The following is a 15,893-nucleotide window of genomic DNA, read 5'->3' on the forward strand; positions in this document are numbered from 1 at the left end:
GTTGGCCGCCACTCACCCTTTGAGCGGGCGGGGCTCTGGGATTCCGCACGCTTCTGCAGTCCCTGGGGCCAGCCTGCAACGCCTACAGACCACGTTTAGACCACCTACCTGCTCAGTGTCAGGCCTGTATTAGGGGCTGGGAATACAAGGACCCGGCAGTGAACACGACAAACCCCACACCTCCCTAAAAAGGACAAACATTTCTTGACTCAGTCAATATTGAGTCCCATCCGTGAGCCAGCACTGTGTGCTAGGTATCCAAGGCGCAGTAGTGAAAGAGACAGCCTGGCAGGGAGCGGAGGAAGCAGGCGATGAAAACGTAGTGTTAAAGGGATGAACGGTACCACGGGTGCAGAGAAAGGATCTCGAACTGGAGCCTGTTGGGGGGGCGGGAGAGGGGTTCTGGCTGACAGTAGGTTTCAGGCGGAGTTAATCTGAGTCAAGGACGGAGAGTACACGTTTATCTGATGAAGGAAGATGAGCTATTTGGGAAGGAGGGAGGCAGAGGGGACAGCAAGTACAAAAGTTGGAAGACAAGAGTGGGCAGGGCTTGAGAGGCAGTTATTCAGACTGAGAGGCAGGGACAAAGAGAGGTGGAGAAATGAAGCGACAAGGATATGAGACCCACAGCCATGGGTGAAGACAGATGGAGGCAGAGATGCTCTAGGACACTAACAGAGAAACAGGCATGGCAAGACTCAGAACTTCAGTCACACACAGCCCTCTGCACACACACAAGCATCGGGGAGACTTCTTCTTGGAATATCCAAGGAATTTGCCAGAGGAGCCCAGTGTGAGTTACTAGTTTCAATGTTTATTTTGAGAGAGAGCGAGAGAGAAAGAGAGCAAGCGCACACAGGTGCACACAAGCAGGGGAGAGGTAGACAGAGAGGGAGAGAGAGAATCCCAAGCAGGCTCTATGCTGTCATTGCAGAGCCCAACTGGGGCTCAATCCCAGAGAGATCATGACCTGAGCTGAAACCAAGAGTCACGTGCTTAACCGACTGAGTCACCCAGCCTCCCCCGGAGTTAGTAGTTTCAAAGCTGTCTCATCAACAGAACTGCTTGGACAGCCTACTAATAACCCAGATTTCTAGGCTTCATCCTAGATTCACTGCCCCTTAATTTCCAGGTATACTTTTAGTAACCCTCCCCCTTTTGGTTTGGGGAACCACTGGTTGAGGAAAACTAAAGTCTTAATACATGAAACGTTTTTGAGAAGGTGTGCTCATAATTTAGTGTCTCACCTCCAACTCATCTTTTTTGGGCTTGCTTTATGAAAATGGATCTGGACCCTTTACATATTTTTTTCCTTTCCCCACTGGCAGGATGTTAAACCTTGTCAGTGAAGGCTCTGGAGAGGCACTGGAAGGGGAAAGGTTTTCCTTCCTGGTTCCAGTGTGTTCACTCACCAGGTCCTTTCAGTGTGTGTGGTTGCCTCATGGCCAGCTTCTGAGGACAGCTTCCTCAGCACCGGACTCCTGCTGTGTAACAGGAATGGGCAGTACCATGAGGCCAGCAGCTTCCCTCAGAATCTGTCCCCCTACAGTGAAGTGCCTCTCTTTGAATAGCTTTTTCCGGTACCCTCAAGGGAAATTTTCCAGCCTAGAGTGTGGCTTTCTAGCAAGTTCCACCTGCATGACATCATAACTACTTCTCTGCCATTCAGTGGGCCACGAGGCCTGGGATCTCAGCCTAGCATGGGGATTGGGGGATTCTCCCTTGGATGCTCTATGTTACTGTCTTGGCCCTACCAGCAGTGGCTGCTCCTTGTACCTGCTGTTTCTATATTCTTCAGAGTTCTCTTTCCTTCTTATAAGCCGATGCCTCATTATCACAGACTCATTATACTCTTTAAACTCTCCTTGTTCAAATTATGGTGTGGTTTCTCTCTCCTGATTAGACTCACGCTGATACAGGGAGTGGCAACAACCTGCCTACTTTGGTTTAGGAAAGAGGATAATGGATCTATCCTTGGTCTAGGTTCAAGAACATGAAATGGAAGGGATAAATCTAGGCCACTGACTCACACCAGCTCTGAATGAGGAGGTCCACTTCCAGCATGGTGAGTGGTAAAGCATGGAAATGGAGCCTATGTTAGTCTGCTCAGGCTGCTATAACAAAATATCACAGACTGGGTGGCTTAAACAACACTTATTTCTCAATTCTCATGGCTCTGGAGGCTGGAAAATCCAAGATCAAAGTGCTGGCTGGTTCGGTTCTCAGTGAGATCTCTCTTCCTGGCTTGCAGTGGTTGCATTCTTGCTATGTCCTCACATGGCAGACAGAGCTAGGTCTGGTGTCTCTTCCTCCTTTTATTATTTTTTAAATGTTTATTTTTATTTAGAAAGAGCAAGAGGGCAAGGGGCAGAGAGAGAGGGTAAGAGACCAAGCAGGCTCCGTGCTCAGTGTAGAGGCCACAGGGCTCGATCCCATGACCGTGAGATCATGACCTGAGCCAAAATTAAGAGTTGGGTGCTTGACCAGCTAAGCCACTCAGGTGCCCCTCTTCCTCCTTTCATAAGGGCACCAGCCCTATTGGATTAGTGCTTAGGAGCCCATCTAACCTTTATCAGCTTCTCAAAGGCCCATCTCCAAACACAGTCATTTTGGAGGTTAGGGCCTCTACATGTGAATTTTGGGGGAAGAAATTTCAGTCTAGGCAGACCATACAAAGCCATATAGACCAGAGTTTGAATTTAAGCCCTTTCATTTGCAGCTGTATAACCTTGAGCAGATTTCTTTACCTCTCTAAGCCTTAATACCCTCATTTATAAAACAGGGATAGTTAAGGTGACTTTACAATTTAAGTTTATTTTTTTAGAGAAAGAGCATGAGAGCAGGGGAGGAGCAGAGAGAGAGGGAGAGAGAAAATCCCAAGCAGGTTCCGTACTGTCAGTGCAGAGCCCGAAGGGGGACTTGAACTCACCAACCATGAGATCATGACCTGAGCTGAAACCAAGAGTCAGACATTCAACTGACTGAGCCATCCAGATGCCCCAAGTGACTACACAATTTTTTATCCAAACCTTCTGAGAGCGAAAGGGGATACCAGGACTATAGGGCATATACCATGACTGTTCCAGGCAAACTGGGACATATGGTTTCCTCAAAGCAATCTATTTGTGGTATTCTTGGGAAGAATAAGTAGGATTCTGTATGCAAACCCCTAGCACATTACTTGGCACAGGATAGGCATCAAAAACATTACAATTCTTATAATTGCTGGAATTTCTCCTTGCTTCCCTGGCACTGTCTCTTCCCCTATGGGCAAAATGCTCACCCCTTAGCCCTTCATCTCCTTCCCACCTGCCAGGCATTTCCTTAGGTCCAGTGAAGGCAAGGCTTAAAATCTTGGTAACACTGGGGTCAACTGTGCACTAGGGCTGGGAAAGCAAGATCACTGCAGAGGGGGAAGGGGCAGAGGATATTAAAGGAAAGGCAGAGGAAGACTGAACAGGTTAGAGAATTGAGGAAGAGGGAGGTTAAGCAGAGAGAGCACAATTTAATGACAGGCAACATTATGGAAACTCATCAGATAGGACAAATGAAGGTTGATCAGTGAAGAGGGGAAAATGTATAGGATTATAGTTCTTATATGCAAATATCTGAGTAAATTCCATTTATTTACATACAAATAAGCCTGAAATGCACTGCAGCAAATGTTAATAGAAGTTATCTGGCATGCATGTAGGATTACAGGCAAAATCCCCAAATTTGAAAAATTTCAAATAGGGGTGCCCGGGTGGCTTAGTCGGTTGAGCGTCCAGCTTCAGCTCAGGTCATGATCTCATGGTTTGTAAGTTCAAGCCCCGTGTCGGGCTCTGTGCTGACAGCTCAGAGCCTGGAGCCTGCTTCCGTTTCTGTGTCTCCTTCTCTCTCTGCTCCTCCCCCGTGCTCTGTCTCTCTCTCTCTCTGTTAAAAATAAATAAACATTTTTTTTTAAAAATTAAAAAAAAAAGAAATAAGGTCCTCAAACACTAAATTCCCTTAAAAAGATAAATACATAAAAATTTCATATAGCACAAAAGGGTATACAGGGAAAAGCAAGTTTCCCTCGTCTACCCTATTTACCCCTTTTTAACTTTTTTTTGGTTCATTTATTTATTTTTGAGCGGGGGGACAGAGAGAAAGGAGACAATCCTAAGCAGTCTCCATACATCAGCACAGAGCCTGATGAGGGGCTTGGACTCATGAACTGAGAGATCACAACCTGAGCTGAAATCAAGGATCAGCTGTTTAACGGACTGAGAAACCCAGATGCCCCTGACTACCCCTTTTTAAACAGAAGGCATACTATACACAATTTTACAACTTGCTTTTCTCACTTTACAAAGTATCAGAGTTTATTCTTGTACATATTCCCTTTGTTCTGTTCAGTGATACATAATGTTATATTATTCAGTTGTACTATAATTTATTCCACCAGTCCCTGTGGCAGAAACCATTGGTTGGCTAATCCAATACTCATTCCCAGTCTTTTCTCTCTTGCTCCTGTAGAGGCCAGATCCCTGCATCCCCTAAATATTTGCTTTCCCATCCTCCCTTGCAGCCAAGCATGCCCTGGCCAATGAGTCAGAAGCAGAAGTCTGCTACAAGGTTTCTGGAAAGCTCTTGCTTTCTTCACAAGGGGAACAGATACCACTCCTTTCCCCTTCCTGACCAGAATATTGATGTGATATCTAGACTGTAACCATGAAAGAAATGCCAAGAGAATCACAGAGACGCTTGTTCTGACAGTGTGCTCACTCAACCAATGCCCACTGCAGCTTGCCTCCAGACTTGGTATGTGAGAAATGTAATTTCTTCTTTATTTCAGTTACTGCTACTCAGACTTCCTGGTACTTGCCCCTGACACATTCTTTTTCTTTCTTTTTTTTTAATGTGTCTTTTTTCTTTTTTTTTTAATGTTTTACTATTTTAGAGAGAGAGAGAAACAGAGCTTGAGCGTGGGAGGGGCAGAGAGAGAGAGGGAGACACAGAATCTGAAGCAGGCTCCAGGCTCTGAGCTGTCAGCACAGAGCCTGACGCGGGGCTTGAACTCACGGACCGCGAGATGGTGCTGATAATGATTACATAACAATCCATATACCTAGGTCGTTGCTTAAAATTTTATGTAGGATAGGGGTGCCAAGGTGGCTCAGTTGGTTGAATCGTCTGACTCTTGATTTCGGCTCAGGTCATGCATGATCTCAGGGTCATGGGGTGGAGCACCTTGTACTGAGTGTGGAGCCTACTTAGGATTCTCTGTCTGTCTGTCTCTCTCTCTTCCTCAGCCCCTCTCCCCAGGTTGTGCACGGTCTCTCTCTCAAATTAAAAAAAAAAAAAGTAAAATAAATGCCTAATGTGAAATTGCTATTCATTTTCAATTTTGATAGAGTCAGATTGCCTCTTAAAGAAGGTTTTCTTGGGGGCGCCTGGGTGGCTCAGTTAGTTAAGCATCTGATTTCAGCTCAGGTCACGATCTGATGGTTCGTGAGTTCTGATCTGATGGTTTGTGAGTTTGAGCCCCACATTGGGGCTTGGGATTCTCTCTCCCCCCTCTCTCTTCCCACCCCCCAACTTACGTGATCTCTCTCTCTCTCTCAAAAATAAACTAAAAAAAAAAACCAAACTTTTTTGCCTCTCAAAGCTTTATTAACTACATTTTTATATCTTCAGATCTATGTGTACTACCATTACCAGTTCCAATATTATAGGTGATTTTTATTTCCATTTTTTTTCTACCTTTGCCACTTTTTTTATAATAAGTATGTATTAAGAATCACAGAGAAAAATATTTTTTAAAAAGCAGAATTTAGGAATTCTGAGTTCTAGACTACCCAGCAGTCTCCTTACTAGCCTTGCAAACTTGGATAAGTCACTTTATCATTAAACCAGCAGGTTTGAGAAATGGGCCCTTTCTGGCCAACAGTGTTGTGAGGATAGGAATGTGTAGGTGACAGGTTCACAGATAGTGGTTAGGTACCTTCGTCCCAGCAGACCTTACGCCTGGACCCCACCTACGCAAATATTCGGCCCTTCAGCAGATTCTGGGGTTAAGCTCTGCATAGAAAGGCCTTTGTAGCTGTTGTCTACTGCCTCCGGAATATTGAGTGTCTGGTTTTTTGTGTTATAACACAGGTATGTGTTAGCTGCCTCACTGCTTTAGCCACCAAGAAATCCTTAGCCTAGGTCAAATGTTCTGAGATGCAAGGGTCCACAGAGAAGCCCAGGCAGGAGAAGAGAGAGGCCGCAAAGCACAGGAGGCTTAGGGTGCAGGCTTGGGAGTGGTAGCATGGCATCAGGCAGAGTTGCAAATTGCCTGAAGCTGGCCTACAGCCATATTTTATTTAGTTCCTAAAGTGCTCAAAATATTTTTTGATTAGTTGACATTTATAAACATTGAGTTCGGTTGCATGACAGTATGAATGAACATTTAATGCCACTGAATTGGACATTTCAAAACGGTTAAAATGGTAAATTTTATATTCTTTAAAATCCATTTGTGGGGTGTGTGAGTGGCTCAGTTGGTTGAGCACCTGATCATCCGACTTTGGCTAAGGTCATGATCTCACGGGTTGTGAGCTCGAGCCCCGCGTTGGGCTCTTAGCTGTCAGTGCAGAGCCTGCTTCTGATCCTTTGTCCCTCTCTCTGCCCTAGCAGGGAGGGGCAGAGAGAGAGAGAGGGAGATAGAGGATCCAAAGCTGGCTCTGTGCTGACAGCAGTGAGCCCGATGTGGGGCTTGAACTCACAAACCATGAGATTATGACTTGAGCCAAAGTCGGATGCTCAATTGACTGAGCCACCCAGGTGCCCCTCAAAATATAAACAGTAAAAAAAAAAAAAAATCCATTTGTAGATTGACATGTAAATGTAGTTATTTCTTTGTTACAAGACCAAGAAAAGCATTTTAAAAAATAACAATTCCAAACAAAGTTTCAAAAAGGAATACATTCAACTATAGTCCTCTTGGAAAGAATATTTTCATTGTATTTTTAAAAGTGAGAGCCAAACACTTTTATACTGTTAATAAAATGTTACAAAAAGAACAGTGGGTGATCCAGATTTTGAATGTCTGCTGAAAAACTGGAAGATCTAGAAACTTATCTGTAACTGGTAAGACAGGCCAGATTAATGCTATTGCAACAAATAATCACAAAACCTCAATGGTTTAAAATAACAGATTTACTTCTTGTTCCTATCATATGACCATTGCCTGTTGGGCAGTTTGGAGGAATGGCTCTATGCAAATAGTTTTGCTCAGAGACCTAGGTTGAGGGACCCCAAATGGGGTCCCAAATGGATCTTGAATATGGGGGCTAGTGTGCAGAGGGAAGACCTGAGCAAATAATCACAAGCTCCAAAGACTTCTCTTCCTGGAAGAGATATATGTCATTTCTCCTCACATTGTTTTGGCCAAAGCAGGGCCTGTGGTCATGCTGGTCTTTAAAGGGGGCAGGAAAGTACAATCCTGCCGGGCACCTGGAAGGAGGGGAAACAGCTATGTCAGAAAACAACACAATAAAATAAATCATACAAATGAAAAGTACAACATAGGGAATACAGTCAATAATATTGTAATAGTGTTATATGGTAGGTATTTATCGTGATGAGCACTGAGTAATGCATGGAATTGTTGAATCACTGTGTGATATGCCTGAAACAAACATAACATTGCATGTCAACCCTACTTCAATTAAAAAAAAGAACAAAACATACATGGGGCACCTGGCTGGCTCAGTCAGTAGAGCATGCAACTCCTGTTGTGAGTTCAAGCCCCATGTTGAGTGTAGAGGTTACTTAAAAAAATAAATAAAATCTTAAAAACATAGTCAAACGACCACTAAGGACTCTTTAGATAAGGCACGAGCTCTTTGGGCCACCACGGTCCTCCGCACTCCTTAGTGAACTCCTAGCACTGCAGCCAAAGGTCAGAGGACAACTGTTATGCTGTCCCCTGGTGCCTTTATTCTATGCCAGACTTCTCTGGGGATCAAGGAGTTGAAGTTGTATTTAGTGAGATAATCTAGACAAACCTGTGTTCAATTCCTGGCTATTGAGGGCAATAAACCTCTCTGAACCTCGCTTTCTTTCCCTGTAAGATAAAGATAATAATTAGACCAATCTCATAGCATTATTGTGAGAAATAAGGCAATGTTCATAAAACATTCAGTTCAGTGCCTGGTATATAATAAGCACTCAGAAGCCACTCTTAGGATTATGCCAAGTTAGTTTTTAAATCACATAATACATAGAAAGTTTCTTAATGTAAACATTAAAAAAATTTGTTTTAATGTTTTTATTTATTTTTGAGACAGAGAGAGACATAGCATGAGCAGGGGAGGGGCAGAGAGAGAGGGAGACACAGAATCTGAAGCAGGCTCCAGGCTCTGAGCTGTCAGCACAGAGCCCGACACGGGGCTCGAACTCGCAAACCATGAGATCATGACCAGAGCCTAAGTCAGATGTTTAGCTGACCGAGCTACCCAGCTGCCCCTATGTAAACATTTTTAAACAATCCAGATAAAGTGAAAGTTTCCTTCAAATCTTTATATTATTGTCTTCCACAGAGGCAGTAACTACTATCAGATTGCTGTGCATTCTTGCTAGACCTTGTTCTGTGGTTTCACAAATGCTGATAAACACATATGCATATATAGGTTTTGGTATATTTTTAAGCATATATACTGTACATAATTTGCAAGATGCTCTTTTTTTTTAACTTTTTAACATTTATTTATTCTTTAGAGAGAGAGAGAGAGAGAGAGAGAGAGAGACAGAGAATCTAAAGCAGGCCCACGCTGTCAGTGCAGAGACCAATGCAGGGCTTGAACTTATAAACCACGAACCATGAGATTGTGACCTGAGCTGAAGTTGGAGGCTCAACCAACTAAGCCACCCAAGTGACCCTGCAAGATGCTCTTTTTAATGAACAACATGCTCTGGGGATTTCTGTTATATGTGTGTAGTCTTGTAATATATATTTTAAAAAAAAAATTTAAATCCTGCAGATTATTAGGATTTCCCATGGATCCCAGAACTCTCAAACCACCTGGAAAGCTGTCTCTGTTGCATTACCTGGTGGCTTGCTTAAGGGCATGAAAGAATATTCCAGCCCTTCAGGGGTGTCTGAGGAGGCCAAACCCCTTTTCCTACTTGGGGCTATATTCTTCTTCCCTGGGCAGTAATGACAAGTAGGTAAATGAACAAGGACTTGAAGTCAGAGTCCTAGTTTCCAGTCCTAGCTGTGAGACCTTGGGCCACTTGCTTACCCTCTCTGAGCCTGTTTCTGAGAAGTGAGAACCGTGGTTGTTGTGAATATTAAATGAGATCATCTTTATAGAGAATATTAGTAAGGTTGCCTGGCTCATGGGCAGCATTCTGTAGAGTTTCAGGAGGTGATATGTTTGCAGAAAGTCAATGTCAAAGAAGGGAGGCATGCATTTCTAAGCCAGTAAAGGGTCTCTTTAGACTTTTATATGGTAAGGAGCAAAAAGAAAAGATGTTAGCAGTCTGGCAGGCAGGCCAATTAAAACATTCAGGCTGGCTTTTTCTTTTTTTTAATGTTATTTACTTATTTTGAGAGAGGGAGGTGTGAACGCTGGGGGAGGAACAGAGAAAAGGGGGAAGGAGAGAATCCCAAGCTCCAACTCATGAAGATCGTGACCTGAGCCAAAATCAAGAGTCAGATGCTTAACCAACTGAGCCACCCAGGTGCCCCAGTGACTAATTTTCAAAATCCCTCAAATACCTAAAGGGATAATGTGTGGTATTTTATCCTGTTTTATTTATTTATTTATTTATTTATTTATTTATTTATTTATTTATTTTAAAGATTTTATTTACTTTTTAAAGAGGTATCATTAGTGTACTAGGTTTTTTATTTTTAATGCTTATTTATTTTTGAGAGAGAGAGAGAGAGAGAAGAGAGAAGATAGAGAGAGAGAGAGAGAGACAGAGAGAGAACATGAGTGGGGAGGGGCAGAGAGAGAAGGAGACAGAATCAGAAGCAGGCTCCAGGCTCTGAGCTGTCAGCACAGAGCCCGGGTTCAGGGCTCAAACTCACAAACGGTGAGATCATGACCTGAGCTGAAGTCAGAGGCCTAACCGACTGAGCCACCCAGGCGCCCCTAAAGATTTTATTTTTAAGTAATCTCCACACTCAGCGTGGGGCTCAAACTCACAACTCCAAGATCAAGAGTCACATGCACCACCCACTGAACCACCTGGGCACTCCTATTTTATTTTAATTCCAGTGTAATTAACATACAGTGTTACATTAGTTTTGGGTATACAATACAGTGATTCAACAAATTCATATATTACTCAGTGCTCCTCAAGAAAAGTGTACTCTCTTTCGCTGGTTTTTCTTTTTTTTTTTTTAATAGGCTTCACACCCAGCCTGGGGCCCAATGTGGGGTTTGAACTCATGACCCTGAGATCAAGACCTGAACTGAGATCAAGAGTCGGACGCTTAACCAACTGAGCCACCCAGGTGCCCCAGTAATCTCTGTTTTAAGGATCAAAGTTTCCATATTTGTATTATGGAAAATGTATATGTATTAAAATCTATTCTTAACACTGAATTTCTTTTGAAAAATAATACATGTACATGTTTAAAAAATTGTCAGTACCAAAGGGTACTTTGGATGAATGAAAACTAAGCTGTTCTCCCACCCTGGCCCAAGTTCACCTCGTTAACAATCATTAACAGTTTCTTATGACTCCTTCCAGACATACACATAACCTGTGCATGTACAGCAAAACCATCCAGATATGTGTAGAGATAAGTAGAGCAATAGAGTATACCTTAATAGAAATAATTGCCCCATGGCATTGGTTCCCCTTCTTTACTCTTTCCATTTTCTGCACTTTGCTTTCTCCATCTACTGGTATCTCTTGGAAATTGCTCTGTGACTGTACACATAGATCTGCCTCATTTTCTCTATGGCTGCTTGACAGTCCACTGTAAGAGTGCATTGTACTGCAGTACTATATCTAACCAGTTCCATATAGCTCTAGATTTGGGTTGTTTCCTCTCTTTCTAGTAGGAGCAGTGCTGCAATCCATGTTATTTCATTAGAGCTTTGTTCGCAGGTGAGAATTTAACAGTGAAAGACACACACAGGCATGTATTTTTAATTGCCCTTCATAAGTGATTAGCTATGTTTGGGAAAAACTGATCCACTTGATATTTTTAGGATCATTCCTTTCCTAATATTCCCTGTTCCCCAACTTCCTCCACCACCACCAGGCTGAGTTTTCTGGGATTTTGCCCATGTTTCTTCCTTCCCTGCTTCTCATAGCTTTGGGGAAAATTGGCAGGAAGAAAGGGTGAGGTAGTGTAGAAGAGGGGTATCCAGCTTTTGCTTGGCAGTGGAAAGAGAAGCAGGAGGCTGGGGACTCTCCCCTAGCTGACTCAGATAGCCAGATCAGGGTCTCTCAGCCTTGGCACTATTGACTTTTTGGTCAGAAAGTCCTCTGTCATGGCAGGGGCGTGGTGGTGGTGGTGGGGTCTCTCTCTTCTGCGTCTGTGAATCCCTGGCCTTTGCCCACTGGATGCCAGCCGTCCCTCTACTCGGTTGTAACTAAACCTGTTAAGTCCCCTGGGGGGAAATCTCCTTGGACTCCCTGCCTTGACAGTTCACTGGTGGTAAATCATTCACTGAACATTTACTAAGTATGCAGCACCTGGGGCCTGAGGGTTTCATGATCTGAGTGGGGAGGCTAGCACAGGAGAGTGCCAACTTGCTCTCTCCTTTGGAAGACAGTAACAGCCACTTGAGGGTTCTTGTCTACATTCACCCTCTGGTAATCCGTTTCCTCTTCCTTCCTTCCTACCTCCCGTTACACAACACAGTACATAAATATGGTCTCGTAAAACTTTCACATAATACATTGTCCTCATCGCTCCCAAGCTCGGAGATTCTCTAGGGGCAATAACTATTGTTTTAAATTTAGAACCCTTCCTATGCACTTACGTACTGATTTTCACATACAGAAATCAGGAGTTTTGTTTTTTGCTTTGTTTGTTGAACTTGATTTTCTTTCTTTCTTTTTTTTTCAATTAACAGTCCAAATAACAAATGGAGACCCATCCGTATCTGTGTAATTCTACCTCATTACTTTTTAAACTACTGCATGGTATTCTATATTATGTGCATATCACTAATCACTTTGCCAGTTGATGAGCAATTACATTTTTAGTTTTTAAATATTTTAACAAAGCTGACAATGCTGCAGTTGAACACCGTGGTATAGGCTTCTTTGTTAAAAAAAAAAAAAAGTGGCTATCAACCAAGAAGTGCTATTATTGTTTTGGGTGATACACAATTTTAATAGTGATTGCCAAATAGCCTTACACAAAGAGCCGTTTCACTTAAAATTCCCTCCAAACGTGATTAAGAATAGCCAAGACTGTTATCATAGGCCATCTGGGTTCAATTACAATCTGTAAATTTAAAGTTTTGCAAATCTGCTCTCATTAGCATTTCAATTTGGAGAGTCAATTTGTAAAAGGCAAATCTCTCAGTCCACCCTTTAAGAACTCTTCCAGGGGCTCTTCATTGCCAACAGAATAAACTCCAAACCCTTAGCATAGCTGGCACGATCCGGGCAGAGGGGTGTGGGGGTGGGATGGAATGGGTGGGGTGTTGGAATAGGTGGGTGGGTGTCCTTACTGCAGAAAATTTTAGCAGCTTTTCTCTCTGGGTTAAGTTTCATCCGAAGCTTTCTTAGTCCCAGATGCCTGGTTGGGGGCTCCGGGGCCAGCAAAGTGCCCCAGTCTGTTGGATGGGTGACGGAGAACAGAGACGGCATCCAGATCATCTCTGATCCCAGCCCTTAATAGGAACCTCATAAATGCTGAATGAGCTAGGCCGATGCGGCAGTGGGCCCTGGAGGGGGCAGAGGGACGCTCTCACTTGGCTCCTGGGGCGGCCGCGAGTCTCCAGTCTGGGGCCAGACCCTGCTCAGGGAGCGACAGGGGACGCGCCCGGGTCTCAGCAGGCTGCTGCCGGTCCCCTCCACGGAGACGCTCCAGGTGCTCCTTTACCAAATTTTCTGCAAAACTTAACGGGAGACCACATGCCTGGAATGAGAACTGACCGAGGCGTCTGTGTATTGCCTTACAGAATGCTCATGGTGACCAACAGAGGGCCCAATAACACACCGAGGGACGTGGACAGGACCGGGCTGGAGCACCACTTAGCCCCTGAAGTGCTTCGGGCAATCTTTGGGGGGGTCCGTGTAGGAGTTTGACAAATTACCTTTTAAAGTAGTAACGACACGAAAGAAGCCCCCACAACCCTAGCAATTCGAACACTGAATGGCAATGGGGGTGACGCACAGGATGTTGCACTAAGGACCAAGCCGAGCAGAGACTTTACGGTTCCTTGGCAGCAAGAGGGAGGGAAGACCTCAGCGAACTCCCACGAGCCCGCCATGGGGCCGGCCTGCCGCAGCACTTGCTACGAACAGCAGGGTGGACATCTGTGTTCTCAAACTCGGCAGCAGTTTTCACGGGCGACCTCTTTACACGATCTTAGGTACGCGACGGCCGCTACTTTCCCCTTCGGTGTTCCCTTCACTGTGGTCCAACAATAGTGCTGACTAATGGTGAGAGCCAGCAAGTGCCCTTAGGCGGCCGTATGGAAATAAAAAAGTTGCTATAAGAAGAAAAAACCCAAACAACGGGAACTTTACCACTTGGCTTCCCTGGTCCCAAACTGCAGAACAGGCGGGAGAGGGGGCGGGAGAAGGGCCTCAGGGCCAGACCCAACAAGTGAGGGAGAGAAAGGAAAGAGGACGGAAGCCGGGGCCAGAAAGAGCCTCAGGATCTCCCCAGAGGGCACGGAGGCCCTGGGGCTCGGTCTCCTTGGCACAGTCCAACCCCCGCGTCAATCAGCTCCGTCTCGCTTTGTGATTGGCCAGGGGCTCCCTTGGCCTCCCTGGCGCCCACCTCCTAGTTGCTTGGGGTTTACTTCCCCAAAGTACACGGGCCCCACCTTGTGGAGCAACCGCTCCTGCATGGAAAACCGATCTCCGCCCAGGGGAACACATTTTATCGAATGGGAGCGGCCACACGCACTTATTGGCTACTATGGGTATCGGTTAAAGAACTCCCCACCCTCTTTTTGACGTACCTTTAAGTAATTGGTCTCTCTCAATGCCAATCCGTTACTAGGGAAACGAGATCCTCACAGTCTCATAGGCATGAGTCTAAGCCAATCAAGAGCCACGCCTTCATCCTGAGGCAATACCCAATTGCTGCTCGAAGAGCCCAGAGGACGCAGTCGGGATTGGTCACAAGCCTGCTCGACCTGGCCGCAACAAGTTAGGCTGAGTCGCGGTTATATAGACCGGCGACGGAGCACGCGTGTGTGCGGACGCAGTTACGTGAGGGGATTTTGCCTTTTGCCGTGCTGTGGAGCAAAGCTTGTTCCTCTCCCGCTCAGCCGCGCAGGTAGTCTGGGGTGTGGGCGGGGCGGGGCGGCCCAGGGACGAAGACGAGCTGGGACGGTCGTGAGAGGGAGGAGAAGTCCGAGCGACGGCGGCGGCCGCGCGAGGCGTGCACACCACCCCCCCCCCCCCAAACGGCCGCAGGCGGGCGCACGGGCGCGCGGAGTTTCCCCGCCCCCTCTTCGCCGCGCTCCCACCGGTCGGCGCGCGTGGCCGTGTCCGCGGCCGCCTCGTGCGCGTGCCACGCCCAACGGCCGCGCGGGGCGAGAGCGAGCCGCGGCCGCCGCCCGGGCTCCAGTGCGATCTCGGGGGCCTGGGGCCTCGCGCGGCGGTCTCGCCGGCCTTTCCCGCCCGCCGCCTCCCTCCCGCGCGCCCGCAGAGCCTTCCCTCCCCTGGCGAGGGGCTCCAGTTTGGCCCGGACCCCAGGAGGCTTTTATTTTGGGGCGGGGCGACACGAAAGCGCGATGAGGGTTTTTCGACTCGGGAAGCAGAAGTGCAGCGCTTCGGCTTCGCAGGGAGTTAAAGGGGGAGCAGCGAATGCATGGATAGTGAGGGGAGATAATAACCCTTGTGTTTTCTAAGCCCCCACTGTGTGCCAGGCACTGTGCTGAGCAACTTGTGTGGCTCTCATGCGCTCCCACGAGGATCCGAGGAGGTAGGTGCGGGGATTTGCCCTATGGCAGTGGATTCGGTGGGCCCGCGGTGGAGAGGCGTGCTCAAAGGCACACAGACGGTAAGAGGCAGGTGCTGGTTGGAACCCGCGGGCCGTCTGACTCCTAGTCCCGCAGCCTCCTTTCGTCCTTGTGCCAGCGCCCTGCGCGGCTCCAGGGCGCCGCTGTCCCCGGAGCCCTGGTCCCTGGGGGCAGCATCAGCCTGGCGAGGCCAACTGCTGCGAAGAGTGCATTGGCGTTTGTACTGGAGCCACTTGTGGGCTTCAGGGAGACGCGGGTTGGAAGTGAGATTATGACAAAGGACACGAGAGGCTTTGGGCTTTCCTTTCTACGTGTATTCGCACGGAGGGACGTGCCGCCCTCCACGCTTCCGGAAAAAGGATAGAATCGAATGAATACGTGCGAATGAACGTGGACGGTGTTCCTCCTCGGATTTGATACTGGTGGTGGGAAAGTCCCGCCAGCAGCCAGTTAGGCTCCGAAATTGGTCTAGACCTTGAAACCTTTTTCTTGTCTTCACCGGGGCAGGCTTTTGAGAAGGACCTTCGGGAGGATCGCTTGACTTCCTCGTTTTGTAGTTGGAGAAAATGCGAGTCAGAGCGATGAGTTTCACATCTCGCCCGCCTGCGTGGGTTGAAATGCGAAGTTGGGACGGAAAGGATGGTGCCCAGTTACAACATAAATTTAACCACTGGAGCTTATTATGCTAGGTGAATTACGGGTGATTGAGAGGTGTTGGAAGTCTTGCCCTTAACGCCAGTCGGGACCTGGCAGTCGGGA

The 15,893-nt window shown here is 46.5% G+C and overlaps 1 protein-coding gene and 2 long non-coding RNA genes across 5 annotated transcripts in view; 2 read left to right on the plus strand and 1 right to left on the minus strand.

The window, feature by feature from the left end:
• The first annotated feature begins 11 nt into the window (after nucleotides 1-11).
• On the plus strand, nucleotides 12-10,912 carry LOC132680877 (uncharacterized). Its single transcript, XR_009610739.3, has 3 exons — nucleotides 12-793; nucleotides 4,631-4,785; nucleotides 10,371-10,912. It is a non-coding gene; the product is annotated as an uncharacterized LOC132680877 (long non-coding RNA).
• LOC132680876 (uncharacterized) lies at nucleotides 7,148-14,216 on the minus strand. The gene is made up of 3 exons (XR_009610738.1): nucleotides 14,127-14,216; nucleotides 8,019-8,077; nucleotides 7,148-7,464 (listed from the first exon to the last, which is right to left on the minus strand). It is a non-coding gene; the product is annotated as an uncharacterized LOC132680876 (long non-coding RNA).
• Nucleotides 14,217-14,333: 117 nt separating this feature from the next.
• G3BP1 (G3BP stress granule assembly factor 1) overlaps nucleotides 14,334-15,893 on the plus strand; it is a 36,350-nt gene continuing 34,790 nt past the window's right edge. For 2 of the 3 annotated variants that reach the window (XM_060634771.2, XM_060634768.2), the window contains exon 1: nucleotides 14,832-15,097. The gene's annotated coding sequence lies outside the window, so the exon portion shown is untranslated. Of the gene's footprint in view, nucleotides 14,447-14,831; nucleotides 15,098-15,893 lie in introns of those variants that run through there. The other variant, XM_060634767.2, reaches the window with a different exon arrangement.

Source organism: Panthera onca, chromosome A1 (genome assembly GCF_046562875.1).
Source record: "Panthera onca isolate mPanOnc1 chromosome A1, mPanOnc1 haplotype 2, whole genome shotgun sequence".
Taxonomy (NCBI): Eukaryota; Metazoa; Chordata; class Mammalia; order Carnivora; family Felidae; genus Panthera; species Panthera onca.